Source organism: Zingiber officinale, chromosome 8B (assembly GCF_018446385.1).
Source record: "Zingiber officinale cultivar Zhangliang chromosome 8B, Zo_v1.1, whole genome shotgun sequence".
In the NCBI taxonomy this organism is placed as follows: domain Eukaryota; kingdom Viridiplantae; phylum Streptophyta; class Magnoliopsida; order Zingiberales; family Zingiberaceae; genus Zingiber; species Zingiber officinale.
This window is the reverse complement of record NC_056001.1, coordinates 30,949,548-30,962,992: the sequence shown is the minus strand read 5'-3', so window position 1 is coordinate 30,962,992 and position 13,445 is coordinate 30,949,548.

Genomic DNA, 13,445 nt, shown 5'->3' with positions numbered 1-13,445 from the left:
GTAGAACATATCCAAATAAATATAAAAAGAAAACTCATCGACAAATAAAAGACCATACAGTAATCCATAGAGCAAAACTAGTACAAGTCTAAAACGTAGTCTATATAGCATCATAAGAAAAACCAAATGACCAAATAAATATCCTCGTGATCTGCAGGGGGACTAGTGATTGGAACTCTCCGGACAGCCTCAACTTGAAAATAGTAATAACAACGGAGTGAGTCAACTCCTCAGCGGATAACTACTGACATGCATAGTAAGAAATAACTAATAGCAATAATTATGTGTACAGTCTCCTGATATAGTAATGATAAAATGCAAATTGAAATAAACAGGAGAAAAACTGTACTAACCAGGACCTGGTATAGAGATAACAAGGTCATCAGACTGAGAGTATCATAAATCCTATATGCATGTCAAACATATGCATCCACCAAATATGCAGCAAATAAGTGCAGCAAACACAAGCAATAAATGCATCAATGCGTATGATGTCAATGACATGTCCTGATCACCCCTACTTTAGTCAGTCATCTCACACACGATGGTGAGACCGAGTGGGTAGGGTTATGACAACCGTGCACTCTGCCATCACTGCTCCTGAGTGACCGAGTGGACAGGATGCTGTCGCAGTACACCTATCCTCCTTACCCCAAATCATAAGTGGGGGATCACAATGCTCTCATCTCCTTGAGCCAGTCCAGAGGAGGGATCCCTGTCCTGCTACAACGCTGCGTCACACTACCCATGAGTGGACTGATGGAGCCCTTGACAGAGCAACCTACTGCAACACATCTTGCCTGATAAGAACCACTAACCCATGAGTGGTTGTGTGTGTAGATCCATGTAACTGGCGATGTGTTCAACAATAATGGAGCCAACAATCGCACAACATGCAATCATGTGAGATGTTGCATGACACTAAGCCTGGAAATATCCTGATCCTATCCATCTCTACATAATGTGTACCATAGGATAAATGTATCAAATCAATGGTCTAAGTACACAGATCAGATATGGTATAAAAACCTAGGTCCTGAACATAATAAGGCATGGTATGTCATTACCTTATGGTTATATATAATCAAAGGAACATGAATGCAACAGCAGGAAATAAATACAGCATGCTCAGGTAATATATAATGACATACTGATGCAACAGTGAACATAAATATTACTATTTGTTAAATATTACTAAGCATATCAATATGGCATATCAAAATAGATAAGTCAAGATATCCGCCTCCAATAGAAAGGTCCAATCCGATCCAAATCCGACGTCGAGATGCTCGTCTCGCGTCAAAGTCCTGTGTCACCAATATATATACTTTTTTATTTAGCTACAACTCAAATGAATAGCTAAATAAAATCCTTAAGAACAATTTAGGGAAAACCCCTAAACCATAAACCTCAACCTACCTAAATTAAATCCAACGGTTAATTAGAGTTAGCTACATGATCCTCAATCAACCCATTAGATTAATAATCCAACCCTAATTTCATTTACACATAAACAACTAATTTCGTAATTCATTTCCTACACTTACCTAAATTCACAGCCGTGATTTATGCTGGAATTCAAGGTAAACAGCTGCTGATGAAGGGCCGCTTGCTATTGGAATGAGGGGTTGTCGACTGCTGCAATTCAAGGTAAGCAGCTGCTGGACAAGAACACCTCATAACGAAACCACATTGCTGAATTCTTCCCTACTGATCAAAAAAATCAACCACGAGATCAAATCAAGGAATGAAAATCACTAGTCCAACCATAACCTAATTCCAACCAAAACTATTCCTCTTACCTCTTCCTCTCCACTGGTGAAATCCACTGGAGAACTCTTTAAGTGACAGCAATGCTCTTCCTTCATCCCTCCCCTAATATTTCCCTCTTCCAGCGACGACTGTGCTCGATGGTAGGACGTTCATAGCGAAGATCGAAGAGGAGTGAGGCGGCGATGAAGAGAGGGCACGACTGGTGTTGAGATCCCAGGGCACAGAGGGAAGGTCGGCTGGAGAAAATTAGCGTCGAGGATGGCTAGGGCAGGGATGGCTAGGCCAGAGAAGGACGGTGATGTCACGTGCCTAAGGAGGAGGAAGTCGGCCGGTTGTGAACCCAACCTAGGGCACGGGAAAATCGGCCGAATCGGGCGGCAGTGGCTCGACGGCGTCACCGATCTGGCCTCCAGAGGAGGGGAAAGTTGTCGTCAGTAGCCGACAGGCGGTGGAGACCAGCGATCGACCGAGAGGGGTGCGACATTGAGCGGCGGTTTGAGCTCGATGAAGAAGAAGAGAAGGAGGCTTCAGCGCTGCTTGGCGTCGTGAGAGGGAGCGGAAAAGGAAGGGGTTCGACGGTTTAAGGAGATGGAAACCGTCGGGTTGGGGGAAGAATTGGGTGGAGAGGAAATGAAGGAAGGAAAGAAAAAGAAAGAAAAAAAAAATAAAAAGTGAAAAAAAAGGAAAAAATCAAACATTTCTTCGTTTAAATGGGGTAGCCTAAACAGGCTTTCCCATAGTCTAATTTTTATCCCCGTAACCTACATCATACGGCCTCCGAAAAATTTTCAGAAAATTCCCTTATGGTTATTCACCCTTTTTCAATATTTTACATTCACCCCCACTAATAAAAAAATTTGGCCCCCAAATTTTCGTTATTACCATCAGCAAGTACCAACAATAAATAGATAGTATAAATGTTGAACGACAATTAACTCACATACCTCAAATGAAAAGATGGGGGTATCGAGCTCAGATCATATCCTCGAGCTTCCAAGTAGCCTCCTCGTCTAAATGATGTTGTCATCCGACTTTAACCAGTTGGATAGTCTTGTTCCGCAGTTAATGCTCTTTCTGGTCTAGAATTCGTACCGGAACCTCCTCGTAGGTAACGTCAGACTGAAGGGGAACTGGTATATCAGATAGCACATGTGCTGGGTCGGTTATGTATCTCCTCAGCATAGACACATGGAATACGTCGTGAACGCCTGCCATTTGGATAGCCGAATGAAAGCTATTATTGTAGGCGAACTCTACCAATAGCAAATGGTCCTCCCAACTACCTCCGAAATCCAATACACAAGATCTCAGCAAGTCCTCTAGAGTCTGAATGGTCTGCTCTGACTGCCCATCTGTCTGCGGATGGAAAGCTGTACTGAAACGGAGACGAGTGCCCAAGGCCTGCTACAGACTCTGCCAGAATCGGGACGTGAACCGAGGGTCTCTATCCGAGATAATACTCAAAGGAATTCCATGTAATCTGATGATCTCTCGGCAATACAGATTTGTCAATCGATCCAGGGAATCAGTCTTCCAGATCGCTAAGAAGTGCCCAGATTTGGTTAATCGATCAACGATTACCCAAATCGTATCATGGCCTCAACGTGTCCTAGGCAAACCCACCACAAATCCATGGTAATGTGTTCCCATTTCCACTCAGGAATAGGAATCCGCTGAAGTAATCTGGCAGGTCTCTGGTGCTTTGCCTTTACTGTTGGATCGAGAAGCGCTAGAGGGAGGAGGGGGGGGGGGTGAATAACTCTCGTGGTTATTTCATTCTATTAAAACGTATCGAGTAAAACGCAGCGGAAATTAAACACAAACACACGCTAACACAAATTGGTTACTTTGTTCGGAGCCTGTGGCGACTCCTACTCCAAGGTTCACGATCGTTGATTGCTTCCGGTGGGAAACAACTATATTTCGTAAAGTTATTACAAGCTAAGTACAGAAAAAGCTGTAAATAAATTTTATACCGACAACTAAAATACTAAATCTGAGGCTCCGGGTCGTCGGCGTCGAGTTGTAGGTTTGTCGGACTGTCTCGTTAGCAGCTGGATGCAAAAAGATTGCTTGGAAGAAGATATCTTGAGCTACTAGTCGAGATGTCATTTTATACACTACTGAAGGCACCTTAAAGCCCATCCGAGACGCCTCCAACTCGCCGAGTCAGCCGCGTGAATCAGCACTGATCCGGTCGCACCTCATCCACTCTAAGGCGCCTTCAAGCCACTCTAAGGCGCCTCCAAGCTCTGGTTCAAGGCGCCTTCAGACTCATCCAAGGCGCCTCCAGCTCTGCTGCGCTGACTTCTTCTGGCTTGCACCCGAGGAGCCTCCAAGCTCCATGGAGGCGCCTCGGACACTGTTCATCCGAGGCCAAGTGTGCACTTTTGTCCCTGCACAACGTGTTAGTCCATAAAGTACCCTTATACCCTGCAAGACAAGGTTAGCACACATAGATATGATAAGAAAGGTGTTTGACAGTCTCTGGACTGTCCGGGTCTGACTTCGGATTTCCAACCTGAAACCCTAGGTCGACCCGACGCCTACTGTTCCCTTTGCGGGGAATGCACCCTCACCTACTCCTCTAAGGAGATTTACCTGATGCCAGCATGATCCTCCAGATTGACTAGACTTTTGCTCGACGCTCGATGCTTCCGGACTTTCTGCTGGACGCCCGCTCCCCGGCCCGTTCAGTCTTCCACCTGGTTCGCGACACCAGGACTTTTCACCTAGGGTTACCACCCCCTAGGACTTTTGCCTGAAGCCCTCGACCCGCCAAGACTTTCCGCATAAGGTTACCACCCCCTATGACCTAGGGTTACCACCCCCTAGGGTTTTCCATCTGCCTAACTGCAGTTAGGACTTTTGCCTAAGCACACTTAGGACTTTCCTGCAAGCTCATTCAAACTGTTAGATCACAAACTAACTTAACTTTGAATCCTTTGCCATTATTAAAACACGGGGTTGATCGTCGGATGCTTCCGGCACTAACATTTATCTGCTGACAGATAAGACATCTAGCTACAAATTCTGCGATATCTTTCTTCATGTCGTTCCACCAGTAGGAACGCCTTAAATCTCGATACGTGCGGGTTCCTCCTGGGTGGATAGCAAATCGGGAGCAATGAGCCTCCAGAAGTACCTCCTCCCTGACCGGGTGAGATGGAGGTACGCATAATCGGCCTCGAAAATATATAATACCCGCATCATCTCGGGTGAACTCTTTCTGCTGCCCGGAAGTTATCTGGCTGCCAATGAATTGAAAATGCTGATCACCGGCCTGGGCCTCTCAGATCCTCGTCCTGATCGACGACTGCGCAACCATGGTAACCAACATACCCTACTCTATCTGTCCCTGCTCCTGAAGGCCCAACTCGGAAAAGGCCTGAATCAAGTCCGTGACTAAAGCTTGGTGGCAAGCTAAAGTCCCTTGGGACTTCCTGCTGAGTGCATCAGCAACCACATTAGCTTTCCCTGGGTGATAGCTAATGGTACAGTCATAATCCTTCAGGAACTCCATCCATCTCCTCTGTCGGAGATTAAGTTCCTTCTGGGTAAAAATATATATGAGACTCTTATGATCCATGAGAATCTCAAAGGTAATGTCGTACAGATTATGTCGCCAAATCTTCAAAGCAAAGATGATGGCGACTAGCTCCATATCATGTACAAGGTAGTTCTTCTCATGCTCCTTCAACTGACGAGAAGCATAGGAGACTACTCTGTCGTGCTGCGTCAGAACAACACCCAAACCCTGAAGAGATGCGTCGGTGTAGAACACGAATTCGTCCTCTCCAACGGGAAAAACCAAAACTGGAGCCGACACTAATCTTCGCTTCAGGTCCTGGAAGCTAGTCTCACAAGCCTCAGATCACGTGAACTTCATGCCTTTCCTGGTCAGGTGTGTCAGTGGCATAGCAATGCGGGAGAAACCCTCGATAAAATATCTATAATATCCTGCCAGTCCCAAGAAACTGTGGATCTCCTATACCGATTTCAGTTGCTCCCAGCTGGTGACAACCTCGATCTTCTGAGGGTCTACTGAAATACCTCGGCTAGAGACCACATGTCCCAGAAAACTGACTGAAGATAGCCAGAAAGCACACTTGCTGAACTTCGCGTATAGCCGATGTCGCCGAAGAGTCTCTAAGACTGTGTGAAGATGCTATGCATGTTCCTCCTCGGAACGTGAGTAGACCAATATGTCATCGATGAAAATGATAACAAACTGATCAAGATACTCCAGGAAGACGCGGTTCATCAGATCCATAAATACCGCTGGAGCATTAATAAGCCCAAATGGCATTACTAAAAACTCATAATGGTCGTATCTGGCATGGAATGTTGTCTTCTGAATATCAGATTCTTTGACTCTCAGCTGATAATATTCGGACCGCAGATCAATCTTAGAATACACTGATATACCTTTAAGTTGATCAAATAAATCCTCGATCAAAGGTAAAGGGTACTTATTTCTGACGGTCACTACATTCAGCTGTCTATAATCTATGCACAACCTCAGAGTACCATCCTTTTTCTTGACAAATAATACCGAAGAACCCCACGGAGAAGCACTAGGGCATATAAATCCCCTGTCTAAAAGCTTCTGGCGTTGAACCTTCAATTCGTTCAACTCTTTTGGTGTCATACGGTAAGGAGCTTTCGATGTCGGCACGGTTCCTGGAATCAACTCAATAGCAAACTCCACTTACCTTCTAGGAGGCAAACTTGGTAGCTCCTCTGGAAATGCATCCGGATACTCTCGGACTACTAGAATGTCAGAGAGTTGAGAACTACTGCCGTCCTCAGTATGAATCAAAGATAACAGAAAACCCTGACAGTCATGTGACAGCAGCTTCTGAACCTGAACCACCAAAATAGTCGATATGTCGTCGTCTCTGATGCCAATGAATTCCCACGAGGGTTGGTTCGGAGGCCGAAATGTGACCACCCTCGTCTGGCAATCAACAGTGGCATGATATGTTGACAGCCAATCCATGCCAAGAATAATATCAAACTTGACCATTTCTAGAACTAAAAGATCTACCTTAAGTATCATGTTGCCAAAATCTAACAGGCAACCTCTGATCTCATGGGTGACGTCCAAAGTATCACCGGACAGTAGAAAAATGGTCAGTTACTGCGGTCTGAAAGTGGGTAATCTACCAAACTCCCTCATAAAGGTACGGGATATAAAGAATGTGAGCTACCAGTATCTATCAGCATATCAGCAGATAAGGCATAAATGGAAATTGTACCGTGGAAAATAGATTCGTCGGCCCGCTGCGCATCCTCTCTAGTGACCGCATGAATCCGTCCAGTCTCTGGCGGAGGTGGAGGTGGTAGCACTGCCAGCGGCTGCTGCATCTGGGCAGGAGCCAGCCATTAAGGCGGCGCTGGATACGGGGCTAGAGGTGGAAGAGAAGATTGCGACTAATATTGTACTGGTGGCTGTGATTGCGCCTGGTACTGAACAAGTGGTTGTGGCTACGTCTGGTATTGAACCAGAGGCTGGGCTGCAGATTCTGGACTAAGGGCTGAGGTTGTAGCTGATATGGCAATCCCACAGCAGAACTCTGTGATACTATGAGGGCACTGGGGTGCTCCTGTCCGAGCATGTCATATGCAGCAGCTGTAGGGGGAGCTATCCTCTGCTGGCAATGTGAAGTTTGGGCTCTGTGCCCGCCTCGCTGAGTCCTTGTTTGACTAAGCTGAACTCCATGACCCTAAACTCTGGAAGCAATATGCTAAGCCTTCAGTGAACAATCTCAGCTCATGTGTCCAGGCAGTTTGCAATAATAGAAAACTGACTATCCCAGGGTGCAGGCTGATGTGGTGTGCTCTCTAGATCCACACCGGGCGCAGTGGATGTCACTGGCGGGTTGTTTCTGGGTCTGCTGAGGAGGCCGAAAATGTCCTGATGAAGACCACCTCGACTTCTGAGGCTGACCAGATGCCCTAGAAGTTCCCTGACCTGGTCGATTGCGACCACTCTGCTGCTGTCCGGTCGCCTGTGCCTGCTGGATCTGCCCTGATGTCTGACCTGTCTACTTCCTTTTCTTGTCCGGATACACTCTCCGGTGAGCTGACTCAATCATAAGGGCTCGGTCCAATGTCTCTATGTAAGATGAGTTCCCCAAAACTGGCAAGCTTTACTTGCAGATGTCCATCCAGTCCCTGAATAAACTGATGCATACGGGAACTTTCCTCAGCAACTAGTTCTAGATAAAATTTGGTCAACCGATTAAACTCAGCGTTGTACTCTGTCACCGAGTGGTTGTTCTGTCGTAGACTCAGAAAATCCTACCTGTGAGTCATCTGATATGCCCGTGGGAAGCAGCGGCTCTCAAAAGTCTCTTTGAATCTGACCCAGGTGATGTTCTGCTCGCCTATGATGGAACGCTGCATAACCCACCAGGTGTCGGCCTCATCCCGTAAATGGAAAGCAGCCAGCTCTGCTTTCTCCCACTCGGAGCAAGTCATGTAGAAGAAGGTCTGCTCCATAGTCTCTATCCAGGATTGGGCCACACTCGGATCGGTCTCTCCACGAAATAGGGTGAATCAACTTTTCATCGAATCTGCCAAAGCTGGGATCCGAGCTCGTGCCGCAACTATATCAGTGAGGTGCATAGGGATCAACACGGGAACTGGCGGAATCACTGGAGCTGGTGCTACAGGTGGTACCACTGGATATACCGGGGGAGGTACTCCCGGTGCTGCTGCATAAGCTGGAACATGTACCACTGGTGGTACTGTAGGGTCGATATGAATGGTCGCGACTGGAGGTACGGTAGGTGGTGGTACCGGAAATAGAGCAATCGGTACCTCTGTGCGGGTGCTGGGTACACTGTAGGCACTGGGGGCGCGGGTGCCGCTGGTACTGGGTACACGGTAGGTCCAGGTGGCGATGGTGCCGGGTACACCGCAGGCTCTGCTGGTGGAGGTACAGGGTTTGCCACGGGTGGTACAGTGTATAATTTATGGGTGGGTACCTCTAATGAAGCCATCGGAGTCTGAGAGCCCGATGCGCCCACAGTATCATGAGTCTGTCCTTGACCAATAGGCTCAACCCTAGTAGGCATATCTGGCAAGTCCGTTGCTAGAGATTCCAAAGTCCTCTTACTTGGTCGTCCAACACCACGTCTCATCGCAGATGCACGTGTAGATCTCCTCATATCTGTTAAGTTATAACTCAGATATTACTACAAGTAACAAAATTATAAAATTATCTTTTTACCTATTTGCCATCAGAAGATGTTCCGTCGCTGTCCAACCCCCATATATAACCTTGGAATCCCGTACGAGAAAATCGACGGAAATCCGTACAAATCCAAAACGGAATTCTGAAACATGAACATAACGAAAATCCGTACAAATCTGAAAGTACCCAGTTTGACTTGCAAAAGTGGCTCTGATACCAAAAATATTGGTATCAAATTAACACACAAAACCAAAATATGAAAACCAAGCATCCGAAACCTAGCTGTGATATCAAATAAATTGTCACACCCCAGGTAGTCCCTGCCAGAAGAAATTTCGGCAGCATCTCCCCTGTACGGGTGATAATCTAAAACTTCCTACAACATACTCATACTCGGCCAACACGGTCGGAACAATATATATATGATAACATACCACGCAGTTTAATAGTAAACTAAACTAATGCAACGATAAGGAAACCCATCTCAAAAATCCTACTCAACTACACCCATAAAACTCAAAACGTATATCCTACTCAACTACACCCATAAAACATAAATCACAACGACGTAAATAAAATCAACACACCTCTTCTGCCGTCCAGACAGGCATGTAGCAGAACATATCCAAATAAATATAAAAAGAAAACCCATCGACAAATAAAAGACCATACAGTAATTCATAGAACAGAACTAGTACAAGTCTAAAGCATAGTCTATATAACATTGATGTGCATAAATTTTATGATAGTTTATGCATACTTTTACGCACATTCGTTTGCTTTATACGTACGTATCCTTTGTATGATCGCCTCTTTTATCATGTATTCATCATATATACTCTTTTGTGTTGGTGCAATATCCCTCAGGTCAAGGGTGACCTGGTTAACCAAGCTGAGTCTTGGTTAGGGTTTAGATGTTTGACAATAAGACATCAATCGAAGAAGAGTCAAGTAGGTCAAGGTTGACCGGATACCAAGCTGAGTCGTGAATTCGGGCAGCGGGAAGTCCTAGTGAGTGAAGCTAGGCGGAAGGATCCTGGTGAGTGAAGCCGTGAAAGTCCCAGTGAGTGAAGCTAGGCGGATGGAACCCGGTGAGTGAAGCCAGTGAAAGTCCTAGTGAGTGAAGCTAGGGTAAAGTCCTGGAGTGAAGCGTGAAAGTCCTAGTGAGTGAAGCTAGGCGAGAGTGAAGCCAGGAAGCTGTGAAAGTCCTAGTGAGTGAAGCCAAGTGAAAAACCCTAGTGATCAAGCTAGGAAGATGGAGTGAAGCCAGGTGAAAGTCCTAGTGAGTGAAACTAGGTAGATGGAAAACCCTAGTGAGTGAAGCTAGGTGAAAGTCCCGTGAGTGAAGCCGAGCAGGAAATCCAGATGGATCAAGGATGATCGGACATCCGGTGTTGGGAAGTCCAAGTAGGTCAAAGGGATTGATCGGATACTTGGCAAGGAAGGAAATCCAGATGGATCAAGGATGATCGGACATCCGGTGTTGGGAAGTCCAAGTAGGTCAAAGGATTGACCGGATACTTGGCAAGGAAGGAAATCCAGATGGATCAAGGATGATCGGACATCCGGTGTTGGGAAGTCCAAGTAGGTCAGGGATTGATCGGATACTTGGCAAGGAAGGAAGTCCAGATGGGTCAAGGTTGACCGACATCTGGTGGAAGTCCAAGTAGGTCAATGGGAGTGACGGATACTTGCACGACGAGTAAAAGTCCAAGTGGGTCAAAGGGATTGACCGACACTTGGTGGGGAGTCCTAGCAGGTCAAGGGAGTGACCGATGCGAGGCATGATGTACCAACAGTCAAGGTTGACCGATGTTGGTGAGGGAGGTTTGGGACTTGGTTTGGGCAAAATAGCGTCGGATCGATCCGTGGATCGATCCAGATGTGGATCGATCGCTGGATCGATCCGATTCTTCCCGATCGAAGCTCGGATCGATCCGTGGATCGATTCAGAGGTCCCGATCGATCAGCCGATCGCTTCACGCGATAAGCGCCGGATCGATCCGTGGATCGATCCAGCGCTTTCGAGCATAAGCGCTGGATCGATCCGTGGATCGATCCAGCGCTCCCGATCGATTCGAACATTCGAATCGATCGATCCGACCGCGGCCGGGTTTAAAGCCGCAGCAGCGTGGTCTTCGCGTAACTTTAACGACAACTTCTCGATTCTCGCCAGCTCCTCCACAAGACTCACAAAGCTGATCGCCAGTTCTTGAAGGATCTTGGAAGCTCTCCAAGTCAAGAGGCGGATCAAAGCCAAGAAGAGAAGCTAGGTTAGGTTTGTACTCATTGTAAAGCTTGTAAGCTTCTATTTCTGTACTCCTTCCCTTTCTTCTTGTATTGAGTCTTGTAGGGCTTCTCCTGGTAGTTACCACAAAGGAGGTTTTATTTAGTGGAGGGTGTGTGCGTGGTGTGGATCCTTGATTAGTCACTTCATGAGGTGGATACCAAGTAAAATCCTAGTGTTAGCTTTATGTTTGTTTCTTATTTCCGCCGCACATCCAAGAAGAAACAAGCAACGCCAAGCAACGAAGCGCACTGAGCGAACGCGACGAGCTATTCACCCCCCCTCTAGCTACTTTTGGTCCTAACAAGTGGTATCAGAGCGAGGTTGCTCTTCACCGGAATCATCGCCGGAAGGGTCAAGCATAACAAGAAAAGCTAGAGTTTGAAGAAGTTGGGGCAAATGCTTCAAGTGCAATATTTTATCAAGCTTAACTTCAAGATGCAATTCCAAGATGGACTTGGATTTGACACAAGGGTGGCTCCACCATACACATCCACAAGCTTCGATTCTTGGAAATCAAGAATCGAAAATTTTCTTATGATGGAGATAGAGCAATGGTTTGCTCTAATGGAAGGCTTCAAAGCTCCAACAAACTCCAAGGGCAAGCTTCTAAAGAAAAGCAGATGGAGCTCAGAGCAAATTCAAAGGGGCGAGGCAAATGACAAAGTGACCAAGCTTCTGGTCAACTTATTGCCTAGCCACATCTTGGCTCGAGTTGGAGAATTCGAAGATGCCAAGGAGCTTTGGAGCAAATTGGCCAAGCTTCATGAAGAGATCCCCTCCACTGTACAAGATCATGAAGAATCCAAAGAGGGTGACTCTTTGGAGCAAGACCAAAAGGAGGATTCCGAGGTTGATAGATGCTCAACCTCCCAAGAAGAGGAAATCCAAGAAGCTTCATCCTCAAGGGAATGCAACGAAGGGAACAAGGAGGGAGCATACTCCTTGTTTCATATTCAAGATGATGAAGCCTCCACCTCTAGGATTGAGGGGGAGCAATCCTTGGTGACACCGGATCAAGAAGAAGGAGAAGCTTCTACATCCGGGTCAAGAGAAGAAGAGGAGGAAGAAGCTTCTACCTCCACAAGTCAAGAAAAATCAAATGGAGGAGAATCAAGGTCCGATCAAGAGGAAGCTTCTACCTCCGGATCCAAAGAAAAAGATGCCACCCTACAAGCAAAGGTATAAATGTTTCAATTAATAATAAAAATCATATTATATGCTTTGAATGTAGGGAACATGGGCACTACAAGAGCAAGTGCCCTAAATTAGCCAAGAAGAAGGGCCAAGTGGCACAAAAGGGCAAGGTGAAGCCCAAGGAGACCATCCCCAACACAAAGAAGAGCAAGGAGCATATCATATGTTTCTCTTGCAATCAAAAGGGGCATTACCGTAGTCAATGCCCCAAGGGGAAGAAGATGGTCAAGGCTCAAGGAGGCACTAATCAAGGGGGAGCCTCCAAGGTAAAGAAGAAGGTATCATTTATTGAGCCTACCCCTTTACGTTATGGTAAAAAGCATGCTAGGTCAAATTTATATCATTTCAATGCTATTTACCATGAACATAGGAAGCATGATAGCATTAAGGAAAAACATGTAGCTCTTCATGCTAAGACTACTACACCTAAGGTTAGGAATGTAGGTAAAAGTCTAGGCAATAACTCTAAGGATTTTAGATACAAGCCTAGAAACCAAAATGCTCATGGACTTAATGAAAAACCAAATTCTAAGGATTTAATGATAGAAAATCAAGTCTTGAGATCAAGACTTGATAAAATGGAAAAGACCCTAAAAAGGATGGAAAATATCCTATTAGGGCAAAATGAGCATAGCCTAGGTCTAGGAGCACAAAGGTCATCCAACGGCCATAGAGGTTTGGGATACAAACCAAAGGCTAAGAAGGATGTGCCCTCTTACCATAGAGTTCCATATAGTTATGGAATAAACCCTAGGTCTAGAGGTCAAGTTAAGAATACTAGGGAAGTCATCCCTAAGAGTATTTTTGCAACCAAAGTGACTAAGACTTCTAAGAAGTCTAAGAAAGTCACTAACAAGGTCACAAGGGAGGCTATCCCTAGGGTTGACCTAGAAAATGTGACCAAGGCTTCTAAGAAGCCCAACAAGGTCACTAGGAAGGTATCTAGGGAAGTTATCCCTAGTGAGTACCTAGAGCATCCAAGGA